The following is a 13,816-nucleotide window of genomic DNA, read 5'->3' as shown; positions in this document are numbered from 1 at the left end:
CCAGTTTTCATTCCTAAAATGATTATTTTATTTAAGAAAGCACATTGATGGGTGGGTCAGCCTGAGAGAAAGACCTGAGGACTTTCCTGCATTCAGAGATGTGACTAAGAGCAAGAGCTGAGTTAGAGGCTGGGGATCAGGCACTGGTGCCCCCCTCTCAGAAGGTGCTTAGTGTGGTGCATTTTCCTTATCTGTGATATGGAGATGGGTGTGCTGCCTTGGGTGAGGATTAACTGGGGCGAATGCCTACAGAGCAGAACAGTGCCTGCCATGCACCAGTTGAACAACAACTGTTAGCTATTTTTTCTGTGATTGAGATTCATCTCCCTGAGAGGGGCTGAGGTGCTGGGGTTTGGAGGAAAAAGAAAGAAATGAGAGTGGTTTCTCTCTCTTTCTCAGAATATAAATATATGTAAAAAACTTTTTAAAAGCATGTAGGATTATACAACACACAGTGAATCCTAATGTAAAGCATGAACTATATAGTTAATAGTACAGTTATAATAACATTTCTTTCATTACTTGTAACAAATGTACCATACTAATGCAAGGTGTTAATAGGATATATAGGAACCCTGTATTTTTTTGCGTGATTTTTCTATAAACATACATCTTTTCTATAAAAAAATATAAAAATAAAAATAATAAGATGTAGATCTCAAGAACTGGTGGGAAGCAGAAACCCACAGAAGGATGCAGACTGGAAATTCTCTACAGCTGCTTGTGCTCGTTTGAACCTATATGTACTCCAGAAAATCCATGTTTTGATCCTGACCCAGTCTTGTGGGAGCAGCCATTTCTTTTAATCCCGATTCAATGCTATAGGTTAGAAACTTTAGATTATCTCCACAAAGTTGTGACACGCCCAATTCTGGGTATGGCCTTTTGATTAGATGGAGATGTGACTCTCCCCATTTCGCATGGGTTCTTTTTTTTTTTTTAATAGTTTTTTTTATTAATTAAAAAAAGAATTAACAAAACAATTAGAAATCATTCCATTCTACATGTACAATCAGTAATTCTTAATAACATCACATAGTTGCATATTCATCATTTCTTAGTACATTTGCGTCGATTTAGAAAAAGAAATAAAAAGACAACAGAATAAGAATTAAAACATTAATAGAAAGAAAAAAAAAAAACCCTATACCTCACATGCAGCTTCATTCAGTGTTTTAACATAATTGCATTACAACTGGGTAGTATTGTGCTGTCCATTTCTGAGTTTTTATATCCAGTCCCGTTGTACAGTCTGTATCCCTTCAGCTCCAATTACCCCTTCTCTCTTTTTTTTTTTTTAATTAACGGAAAAAAAGAAATTAACCCAACATTTAGAAATCATACCATTCTACATATGCAATCAGTAATTCTTAACATCATCACATAGATGCATGATAATCAATTCTTAGTACATTTGCATCGGTTTAGAAGAACTAGCAACATAACCGAAAAAGATATAGAATGTTAATATAGCGACAAAAATAAAAGTAATAATAGTAAAGTCAAAACAAAACAAAACAAAACAAAACAAAAACCAATAGCTCAGATGCAGCTTCATTCAGTGTTTTAACAAGATTACTTTACAATTAGGTATTATTGTGCTGTCCATTTTTGAGTTTTTGTATCTAGTCCTGTTGCACAGTCTGTATCCCTTCAACTCCAATTGCCCATTATCTTATCCTGTTTCTACCTCCTGCTGGACTCTGTTACCAATGACATATTCCAAATTTATTCTCGAATGTCTGTTCACATCAGTGGGACCATACAGTATTTGTCCTTTAGTTTTTGGCTAGACTCACTCAGCATAATGTTCTCTAGGTCCATCCATGTTGTTACATGCTTCATAAGTTTATCTTGTCTTAAAGCTGCATAGTATTCCATCGTATGTATATACCACAGTTTGTTTAGCCACTCTTCTGTTGATGGAGATTTCGGCTGTTTCCATCTCTTTGCAATTGTAAATAACGCTGCTCGTATGGGTTCTTGATTAGTTTATTGGAATGCTTTAAAAGAGGAAACATTTTGGAGACAATCAGAGCCTACAAAGAGACAGCTGACAGAAACTTCAGAGCCCAGAGCTGACACAGACGCCAACACCTGGAGAACAGAGACATGGATATTTAGAGATATCAAGAGATGAAGGCCAGCCCTGGAGAAGCAATTTCCCTGCAGAAATAGAGGCTTGAAAGCAATGGAGCCCAAGAGCAAGGGACCAGCAGATGCCAGCCATGACTTCCCAGTTGACAGGGGTGTTCCAGAGTCATCAGCCTTCCTTGAATTAAGGTATCTTTTCCTGGATGCTTTAATTTAGACATTTTTATAGGTTTAGAACTGTAAACTTGTAACTTATCATGTTCTCCTTTTTAAAAGCCATTCCAATTCTGGTATATCACATTCCAGCAGCTTGTAGCTAATACACTGGGCATAACCTATACTCAATGGGAAGTCTCAATATCTCATTGAGGCAGAAAGTGACAAGTTTTGACCAGCGGCAGTTCCTCTGAGCCCCCACCTGTGGGCAGAAATTAGCCTATTATCTCCTGAACAAGTAAATGCAACAAGTATGATTGTGATTAAGACAGTATGAATATTCTGTTGCTTTTTTGATATTAATATAGTTTGATCTACTATCATATAATTTTCATGGGTTGTATTAGAGAATTAAGGGAAGTGAAAGTAGGGTTTGTTTGCATGTTTTGATGTTGATTTTAGTACCTAGGAGGTGAAGTCTTACGTTCATTATAATTATTCATAATTTCTCAGTTAAATGACCTAAAGGAATCAGTGGTTTGAAGTTTCTGCTAAGTCTCTTCATTTAAGCTAAAGAATAGATCTACTAGCTTATATTAGTTAGGGTTCTCTAGAGAAATAGAATCAACAGGGAACACTCGCAGATATAAAATTTATAAAAGTGTCTCACATGTCCATGGGAATGCACAGTCCAAAATTCACAGGGCAGGCTGTGAAGCCGATGATTCCAATAAAGGGTATGGACAAACTCCACAGGAAAGGCTCACCAGCCAAAACAGGAAGAGCCTGTCTCTTCTGAATCCTCCTTTAAAGGCTTCTGGTGATCAGATTAAGCATTACCCATTGCAGAAGACACTCCCCTTTGGCTGATTACAAATGTAATTACAAATGTAATCAGCTGTGGATGTAGCTGACATGATCATGATTTAATTCTGTGAAATGTCCTCATCACAATAGATAGACCAGCAGTTGCCCAACCAGACAAACAAGTATCACCACTTGGCTGAGTTGACACATGACCCTAACCATGACATAGCTATTTCTACTAACACCATAATGAAGGATTGCTTATTTAAGACATTAAATAAATCCTCACAATTTCTATTCAGGGACTCTGCTGATACTGACTCTAAATTGTCTTGTTGCATGGTAAAGAAAAGTGTGACCCATGAAACCTGGAGGACTTGAGGACTTACATTTTAGGTCCCTCATATTGGAGTCCTCTTGGTCACAAATTCTGTTTCATATAATGCAACTAATTATGATTTTTGGATTGAGGTCAGGAAAGGAAATATAAATTCTGGCTTCCTAAATTAATCTTAGTTCACAATTCCCCTCTATCAGTCACCTTTGTGGCTTTTCACCTTTGCGCCTGTCACAGCCTATACTTCATTTATTCTTTCCTTCTTACTTGTGAAGGGTGTTTACTATGTCAGAATGGGCTCTATAATACTAGGTGCTGAGTAGACAAGCACTTACTTTATAGAGGCAAGTTGTTTTTTTTTTCAGTATATTTGTTTTCTCTTTTCTCTATTAGAAGAAGTTTTCTCTACCTCTTCACCCATTCTGCATTTTCCCCCTTCTCTCTTATTGTTTTAGTTCCCTAGATGCTAAAACAAATACCATACAATGGGCTGGCTTAAAACGATGGGAATTTATTGGCTCATAGTTTTTAGGATAGAAGAAGTCCAAAATCCAGTTGACAGCAAGGCAATACTTTCTTCCTGAAAACTGTGACATTCTAGGGTTGCCAATAATTCTTGGTCCTTGGTTTTTCTGTCACATGGCAATGTATATAGCAGCATCTTCATCCTTCTCTTCAGGGTTCCATTGACTTCCAGCTTCTGGCTGCTCCCCATGGTTTCTCCTTCCACCATATTGGATTAAGGGCAATCTTCATTGAATTTTTAACAATGTCTTCAAAGGTCCTATTTAAAAATGGTTTCACACCCACAGGACCAGTGGTTGGGACTTGAACATACCTTTTGTGAGGACATGGTTCTATCTCCAGTACTCATTTAATAAAAGTTTTGCCAAGTGTCTTATTATGGGATCAGGGAGAGAGGAGGATTAGGGAATTAAAAGTTAACATCTCTGCCTTCAAGTAATTCATAGTTTAGTGTCTTTGCATTTTACTTCCTCAAGCACACTTTAATCTTATTTTATTCTTATGTCTGCGTCTTCCTGTGGGAACTGCCTGGTTTTTTGATATTATTTCTCCTCTCATTTCCCTCTCTGCCTGGACAAATAAATCTACTTTCATGGTTTGCATATCAGTCCCACAATGACCATCAAATATGCCCCCTCTATAATCCTCACCTATCTGTCTCTGCAAAAGTCCAAACTTTCACTTCAGTGCTCTCTTGTGCACCTTCCTTTTTATAAGACCAACAAATTATAATATGACGCTATGCTTATGAAAAAGTGCTTAGAATGCAGGCTATTAATTAACTGCCAAACCAAGTTCATGACACATGAGTTTATAAAACTATAGAAAATGTTCCAATCCAAGAATCTGGCTTTAAAAAAAATTCAGTAACGTCAGGACTAGAGAAGCCACTAGAAAATATGAATCAAAATGAAATATTTATGAGGAGCAATGGAAAAATTGCTGGTGTTTTGGTTTTTACTAGAATCATAACTACTCTAAGTTAAAGAGTTAGATATATTTAGGGACAAATAATGAAATCTTTGAATAGAAAATTCTTTTGAAAATAAAATGCCAATTTCAAAGTGAGTACACTAAAGTCCCTCATTGTGTGTTGAGCGCATATTCATAGTTCCACTATCAAAGAACTTACAGTAATTGAGCTTGATCTAAAGATTTCAAATAAATAAGCTTAAACTAAAATCTATATCCTCCCATTCTTCAAGCATACCTGCTCTGTCTTATATTCTCACAGTCTTGCTTGATAGTACCATAAAAATAAAATATGTATTACTGCATTACTTTGATGAAATTATTGAAAAATTAAATTTCAATAGCAGGTAAAAAATTACCATTTCTTCTTTCTTCATTCCTATTGTCCTTCCCTAGTCCCACTCCTGAGTAAGATTATTTGTGTTTTTATTTCTTCTAATTGTTACTGAAATAATATTAAACATTTTATTATATATTTCTTTATTTTTCTATTCATTCCTTTTATACGAAAATTAAGGATTTTGAATCACACATACTGCTTCCAAGTTTTGTTAAATGATACATTTAAAATTTTATTTCTTTTTTCCATCAAATTTAGAGAGTATTTCTTGACTCCCCACTATTTCCCCACTATTGGGAAATTAGCATCCCAACGGAACTCTTGATTTTCACTCTCCCTTGCATTTCCCAAGTTACATCAAACATGCAATTACTTATCCAATGCCTAAGTGTATAATGCAAACTTTTATTGTATGATTAGATTATGAATTGATTCTAAAACTGAAAGTAAATGAACTGCCTTTACAGTATTTATGATTATGTGAATGTAATAGCATCAAATATGCTTTATAACCTAGTGTTGTTGAAGGAAATGTATGTAACTTAAGCTTTTGTTTGACAAAGGATGCTTCCAATGTTAAGTTCAAATGGAAGCTCTTTTCTTCGATCCTAATTGTATAATATCATCAAGTTTTAGTTTATTTCATACTTGAACCAGATGTTCTTATATATCATTTAATTTTTCTTGGCATTTCTAGTTGTTTTCTTTTACTTGCTGACAGGACAACCATATACTTTCTTTACAATGTCCATAGAATTTCTTGGCTTTTTAATCATGTCCTTTGTTTAATAGAGTCTACTCTCTTAAAGATAAAACTTGATCAGGCTGGAATAAATGCTGTAACATCTACACATTTCTGTGGCTTAATTTTATAGAAGTATATCTTTCACTCACAACCCAATTAAAAGAGAACCAGGGTGGAGCTCAATCTTATCTTCTTAAATACATCTTAGCATCCTCATTAGAATTGTGGCTAAATAGGTTCCCTTTGTAGTTTAGGTCTATTTCTCCAATTCCCTGAATATCTCTCACATAATTCTTGAATAAGAGATTTTTCAAACAGAAGGCTTCTTTTAAAGTACAGACAGGTAGAGTAGAAAGGTAGCCTAAACTCTTCTAATATTCTGGGGAGCTAACACATTAGAAACGCACTTTTTTTTTTTTTTTTTGCCTTTCTTCCTATACTCTCCCCCTAGATGATGTGAGTATACAGAATATTTGCCCTCCAAAGATGCCTGTTTCTTAACCCCTGGGCACTTAAATATAATATGTTGCATGGGGAAAGGGGGAAATTAAAGTTGCAGATGGAATATAGATTGCTAATCAAGTGACCTTGACATGGGGAGATTATTTTGGATTATTCATATGCATACAATGTAATCACACGAATTCATATAAGTGAAAGAGGGAGGCAAGAGAGTCAGTGTCAGAGTCTAAAAGAGGTTTGAACATGCTACCCTTCTGACTTTGAAGAATGAAGAAGGGACCACAAGCTGTGAAATGTAGGTGGTCTCTGGAAGCTGGGAAAGGCAAGGAAATGAATTTTTTCTCTTCATCATTCAAAAGGAACACAACTCTGTCATCATTTGACTTTACCCTAGTGAGATCCATTTTTATTTTTGACCACCAGAACTGTTAAGATAATACATTTTTGTTGTTTGAAGTCACTAAGTTTGTGTTAATTTGTTTCAGCAGCAAAAAGAAGCTAATAGAATTTCTCATTAACATTCACCACAATTGACCAGTCTCTACTTCCTGGAAACAATCTCTTGCCTTGGTTACTGTGCCCATTGAACTATTTTCTTAACATCTGTTTGGTCTCTACTTTTCAGTCTTTGGTAGTTACTTTTTGTGGCCTCTAAATATAGAAAGACCTGATGGCTAGATATGGGTATTTTTTTTACTTTCTTTTTATACTCTCCTCCTACATGATGTCATTCATGAATCTGTTTTAAAAACAATCTTTATGCTGATGACTCCAAAAGGTTTATCTTGAGTTGAGACCTTTTATATATGTTTCTAGAATTGTGTATTCAATTGCCAATTTGATACTTCTGCTTGGGTATTTCATAGCTATCTCCAGTTTGATATTTCAAAATTGAACTCATGATTTTCCCTTGAATCTCATAACTTCTGCTCCGTCAGTTATTGCCACAGTATTTCTGCATAATATGTCACCCCCAAACTTATTAGTAATAAGCATTTATTCTGATATGCACGTACTTGGTGTTAGGGATAACTGTGTCCCCCAAAAGACATGGCCAGGTCTTAACCCTCAGTTGTGTATGTGAGAACTTGTTCATAAATAGGATCTATGAAGATGCTATTAAAATGAGGCCAAAATGAATCAGGACAGACTTTAATCCAATATGACTTGTAATTCTTCTAAGGGGAGGAAATCTAAGCACAGACAGAATGATCAGGAGTAGTAGAAGCCATAGGAGGTGACAGATGGAGAGAGATCACTATGTGATGGGGGCAGAGCTTGAACGCCAGCAAACTACCACTGGATTAATACAGACTCATGAGAAACATGGCCCTGCCAACACGTTTTTCACTTCTGTACTCCAAAAATGCAGGATAATAATTTCTTGTTGTTTAAACCCAGTCTGTGGCATTTTGTTAGAGAAGCCCTGTCAAATTTAGATACCTGGAGTGGCTGGACTGTTTCTGATTCAGACTAGGCCAATCATCTAATTTACCTGTCCTTCCAGAGATTTCCCATTTCTGGAAATGTCTTTGCCCCTTACCTTGCTGCTTAAGCCAGAAAGGATAACACTGATCTTTATTTGTCCCTCTCAGCCCTCACATCCATTCCATTTTGAAGTCCCTTACATATTTTAAAACAGTTTTCTTTAATTGTGGTAAAATATATATCACATAAAATTCATTTTAACCATTTTAAATGGACAGTTCTTTGACATTAACTACACAACTACGCTGACAATAGTGTGTAATGTTTACCAATATCTCCAGACTATTCCTATCATCCCAAACCAAAACTCATAATCAGTTAGCAATAACTCCTCATTTTCCCCTCTCCATCCACTGGTAACCGCTATTCTGCTTTTACTATTTATGAATTTGCTCATTCTATGTATGTCATGTATGAGAAATCGTACAATATTTTCTCCTGTTCAACCAACATGATTTCTTCAAGTTTCATCCATGTTGTAGCCTGAACCATCTCTTTACTTATTATTGCAGCTGAATATTATTCCATTGTATGGATATACCAGATTCTGATTATCTAATTCATCCATAGATGGATACTTGGGCTGCTTTCACTCTTCGGCTACTGTGAACAATGCTGTGATGAACATTGGTGCAGAGATGGCTGCCCAGGTCCCTGCTTTCAATTCTCTGAGGTATATACCTAGGAATGGAATTGATGGGGATCATATGGCAATTCTGTGTCTAACTTTCCGAGGAACCATCAAACTGTTCTTCACGGTGACTGCATCATTTCACATTGCTACCAACAGAGTATGAAGGTTCCTATTTCTCTGCATCATCACCAACACTTGTAGTGTGAAAAAAAAACTTTCAGTTCTTAAAGTAATAGCTATCCCATTAGGTGTGAAGGAGTGCCTCATAGTTTTAATTTGCGTTTCTTTAATGGCTAATGATCTTGAGCATGCCAATACTGGCCACTTGAATGCTTTCTTTAAGGAATTATTTCCTTGTCCCGTTTTCAAATTGGGTTGTTTAGTTTTTTTTTTTTTTTTTGTATATTTGGATATTAAACTCTTATCAGATTTGTAGTTTCCAAATATTTTATCCCATTCTGTAGGCTGTCTTTCCACTTTCTTGATAATGTCTTTTGGTGCACAAAGATTCTCAATTTTTGATGAAGTCCATTTTATCTATTTTTTTGTTATTTGTGCTTTTAGTGTAAAATCTAAAAATCTATTGCAATTACTCCAATTTCTTTTTGCATTTACTTGCTTTTTTGTATTGTACCATTTTAATCCCTTTCTTCTTTTCTTTTCTCTTTTTTTTAGTGTTTACCTTTGCAGTTACAGTTAACATCTTAAACTAATAATAAATTAGTTTGATTAATACCGACCTTGTTTCAGTAGTACACAAACTATATCTCAAATTTACCTTCTTACTCTCTCCACTTTCACTACTATATCCATACCGATTTAATTTTTTTACAGCAATCTTCATTCATTCATCCATACTCAGGCCTTCTCTTAAAGGCTACACCAGGCCTTCTTTTCTTGACCTTGAATAAATTTCTGCCTTTATATACCACTAGAACTTATTCCCTAAACTCATACACATCATTTGTTCTAAGAACCAGAAAATCACCAGTAAATAAAACAGTCAAAACTCTTTATCCTATGGAGTTTGCAATCTAAGGAGGTATGTTATTCAGGGTTCCCCCTAGAAGAAACAGAACCAATAGCAAAATAAAGAGATTATTATAAGAAACTGGCTCATGCAATTGTGCAGGGAAATCTGAATTCCATATTGCAGGCTAGGGGTTTGAAATTCCCTGAGGAGTGATGTTGAAATCTGGTCCAAGTCTGCAGGGGAGGCCAGGGAAGAGTGGAAGGTGTAGCTTTGAGGCAGAATTCTTTCTGATTCTTCTGAATCCTCAGTTCTCCCTTTTAAGAGCTCTATTTGATTGAATGAAGCCCACCCACATTGCTGAGGGAATTTCCTTTAAGTCAAGGCTTGTTGATGCTAATCCCATCTATAAAATACCTCCACATTGATAGTTAGGCCAGTTAGTGTTTGACTAGACAATTGGACACCACAATCTAGCCAAAGTGATATATAAAATTAACCATCATAGGAGGGGAACAAAACTTTGTATATGTCTTCCTTGATTCCTCTTGACCTTCCATCATTCTGTCTACCTCACTGAAATCAGAGTAATTTTAATAGTGAGAGACATGTTGTCACCCTATTGCTTAGACCCTTTAATGTCTTTGCATTACAAGTAGACTAACACCCAAATGCTTTTTTATGGCTCTCAGGCCCTGTATCATTTCTCATCTCAAGTTCCTTTCCATTTCACCTTCTGAGCTTCATCCTTTTTGTTTGCTGGAACACAACAAGCTTCCTTCCAGTTTAGAGATTAGCACATCACCTTTTTAGTGGCTTTGCTTATGACCACAACTATGGCTCAGGCTTCTGATTTCTCCCAGAGTACTTTGTTCATTAACTTCATAGCACATTCTCAATTTACATGTATGTACATGTATGTGCATTTGCCAATGTAATGTACTCTGTTTCTTCCATCTGGATTATGAACAGGGCCCATGTTTGTTTTTCTCATTCCTCCATGACTAGTGCCTAGTATAGTGCCTGGCATAAAGTGGACACACAGAAAATGCTCATAGATTAAATATAGTTATGAATGGTAGTATTTCAGGCATTGTGGAAAAGTTTAATGGGGGTGGGGATGGATATTATGGAGGTAGGCCTAAAGTCCCAGTGGTGACTTTTTGGCATTCCCAAAACAACAAAATGAGGGCCTTCTAAAAAGTTTGGCTTTATTAGAAGAACTTATTTTTCAATTAGGTAAAACTAGGTCAGGGTAAGGTAAATGACTAGTTTAAGGTAATACAGGAAAATTACTGCAGAACTGGGCACAAAGCCAGGTCTAACTACTTGAGGCCAGGTCCTCACATCCCATTTCCAATATAGGTCCCATGGGAACAATTCAATGTTTCAACTCCACTGTGACCCACTTGCTCAAGAGAGGGCTGGAAAGGGAAAGACTCATGCCAAGTTTGAAACTTTACAGGCCACTTTGCTTATGGTTTGGCTTAGAGTTCTTGCTTCCCTTTGCCATTGCCCGTCTGGGCTCCTGACCTTAAATCAAGTTCTCAATCTTTTCTCCTGCTCAGAATAAGCTGGCAACTTTTAATTGTATTTTTCCATTTGGGGTCTTTGAAATCTGTATTGCTTTGCTTTTTGTGGATTTAGCTTGACCTTTAATGTTCTCTTGGCATATTTCTGCTATTAGGGTGAATAGATTTTTGATTTGTTGGAGAGAATGGAGTGCATTCTTTGGACTTCAGATCCTTAAGCTTTCTGCTAAAAACAGAGAGATGACTAATAACTATTTAGTGTGTAATGATGGCTTAGCAGCATTTACCACTGATTTAGACTCTCCAGCTCCATTACCTAGGATATTTTCCTGACTTAAACATTTCTCAGTTCTTCGGCCAGCAGCTGTCCACATTTTTTTTTTTAAGTCCCCAAACTTCCAGAAATTATGATTTCACGTTTCTAATAGGCTTCTTTCACTGTTCAATCAAAAAGGCCTCTTGTGCCTTCTAGCATACATCCCAAAGTGACTTTAATACAAATCACAAGCAGAGAACACAAACAAAGGATAAAGTCCAAGTCAGCTCTAACAGGGCCCAGGCCCATTACTGCCACCTTGACTTTCATCTATCTCTGAAGCAGGTGTGTGAAGGGAATAATGGATAGACACAGGGAAAACACAAAAAAACCCTTAAAGTAGGAATGTCTGAGTCAAACCCTTTCATCCTCTTAAACTGCTGGAATCACCTTCTTGGTGGGAGGGAAGAGGAGCCTACATAAGAACTTGGGGTGATTATGCCCTTAGGATTATACTTCAATTTGATTCCTTAGCATTGCGATCTTTCACTCTTTGGGATGTCTAAACTATGAACCGATTTGGAAGTACTGAGACAGCAGAGACATAGTTGCTGGCTTCAGTTTTGCTTATTTTTTAAGCAGTTTATAGTATGGAGAGGCAGTAAGGAATAGAGAGTGCACTGTGGTTCTGAATCCTGGGCTCATAATAATAATGATCACATTAATAATTAATTTGACGTTCTACACCATTCACAGAATTTTCTATGTGTAGTTGCTATGCTAATGTACAACATTTACCAATTTGATTCTCATTAGAAGCAGGAGAGAGAGGCACTTGTAGGAGCCCTACTTTACAGATTAGGAACCTGGAGCCCAGCAAGGTTTTTCACTTGCTTGTGGTCACAAAGACCCCAAATTCTAACCTTGGTCTCTCTTATTTCTCATTTTATGTTTTTAGGGTAAAATTAGCAGAAATCTTAGGAATGGAGGTTGGAAATTTCATTGACTTTTATTACTTTATCACTGTATGATTCTGTGATATGTATAGCCCAGAGGGTATTAGTGGAACCTCTGAGAGGTGAGGCATATTCTGGTCTTCAGGCCTGTGGGGCAGCCTGGTGAGGAAGTGAGCTCCAAGCTTGGGGTCAGTTGCCCAATGACTAAGACTTTGGCCCTGATTCTGCTTCCTACTACCTTGATTTCTTATTCTATTAAGTGAGAGGTTACCATACCAAATTTCACTATTTCTGGGCTATGGAGAGAGGGGGAAATGAAGTAATGGACAACAAAATGTTTTACAAATGATATATGAGTTTTATAGTAGTAGGAAGTATCATTATTACATTGATGTCAGAAAAGTACTAGATGTGGCTTCTGGTTCCACGAACTAATAAAGCACTGACAGCTATCATTTGTCTATTGTATATGATATGCTGGGCAATGTGCTCAGTGCTTTCTATATATTATTCAATTTAATTCTGTAAGGGGATCGTGCAAAGTACACACTGCTGCCCCAGTTTTACAGGGACCTATAGACTCATAGAGGCTGATTTACTATAGTTTGGGGATGAAGCAGTGGATAAGCTGGGATTCAAATTCAGGTCAGTCTGATCTCATAGTCTTAGCCTTTCTACCATTTTGTTTCCCTTGGACAGATTAGTTTAAAGACCAGCACTGAATGATAAACATGGAAGCCATTTTAGAGATGGTCAAACCTGTCAAACCATATGTTGAAAAATTTTAAAAAGCAAATACAAGACCAAATGCTTGCATTCAGTGTATAAATCAAGCGTTTTCTGATTTCAAATAGGAGAAACCTATTGGAAGCTGGCTTAAACAGAAAAGGGACTTCATTGACCTGTATAAATGAAAAAGCAGGCATGGCTAAATCAATGGTATAAAGACCCAGGGCCTGGCCTTGCCCCTCCTCCATTTTGAGAGCAAGTCACTGCACACACCTGCCTACATGACAAGGACAGGCATTGAAGGTCAAAGAATGCAAAACTCACTCTCAAGAACTCTGCTGAACCAAGACTCACAAGCATCTACTGACACCCCATTATAACCAAATCTCAAGGGACACTGTTAAACAGCCTGGCATGCCCCTCTCCTTTTCTTGTTTAGTCTCAGCAGAGGGCTAGCTTTCATTTCCCAATGAGTTGCCATTGGGAAGTACCTTCCTCCTGTACATAAGCTCCTAATTAAAACTCATGACTAATCTACTCTCTGGCATGTTCTCTTGTCTCAGAATTGTGTTGGGCTGGAACCAAAGGGACACAGACAATATCATTGAAACCCATCCTCTTACTTCTGAGCCCTGCTTTCCTTTGTGTTGGCTTCTTATCATGTTTCCTACGATGGCTCACAGCAGCTCTAGTCTTACATAATCCTTACTGCAGGCAATCCCAGATGAGGGATATTTTCTTTGAATCTTGATCTGATTTTCATCGGCCTCAGTTTTGCATGCATTATTGCATTAAACCAACTTTTTGATTGGT

The 13,816-nt window shown here is 36.9% G+C and overlaps 1 long non-coding RNA gene across 1 annotated transcript in view; it reads right to left on the bottom strand.

Moving 5' to 3' along the window:
• LOC143663034 (uncharacterized) overlaps positions 1–13,816 on the bottom strand; it is a 60,027-nt gene that overhangs the window by 20,287 nt on the left and 25,924 nt on the right. The gene's annotated exons all lie outside the window — the stretch shown is intronic.

This window comes from Tamandua tetradactyla, chromosome 19, assembly GCF_023851605.1.
Source record: "Tamandua tetradactyla isolate mTamTet1 chromosome 19, mTamTet1.pri, whole genome shotgun sequence".
Classification (NCBI taxonomy): domain Eukaryota; kingdom Metazoa; phylum Chordata; class Mammalia; order Pilosa; family Myrmecophagidae; genus Tamandua; species Tamandua tetradactyla.
This window is presented reverse-complemented; position numbering and strand designations above follow the sequence as displayed.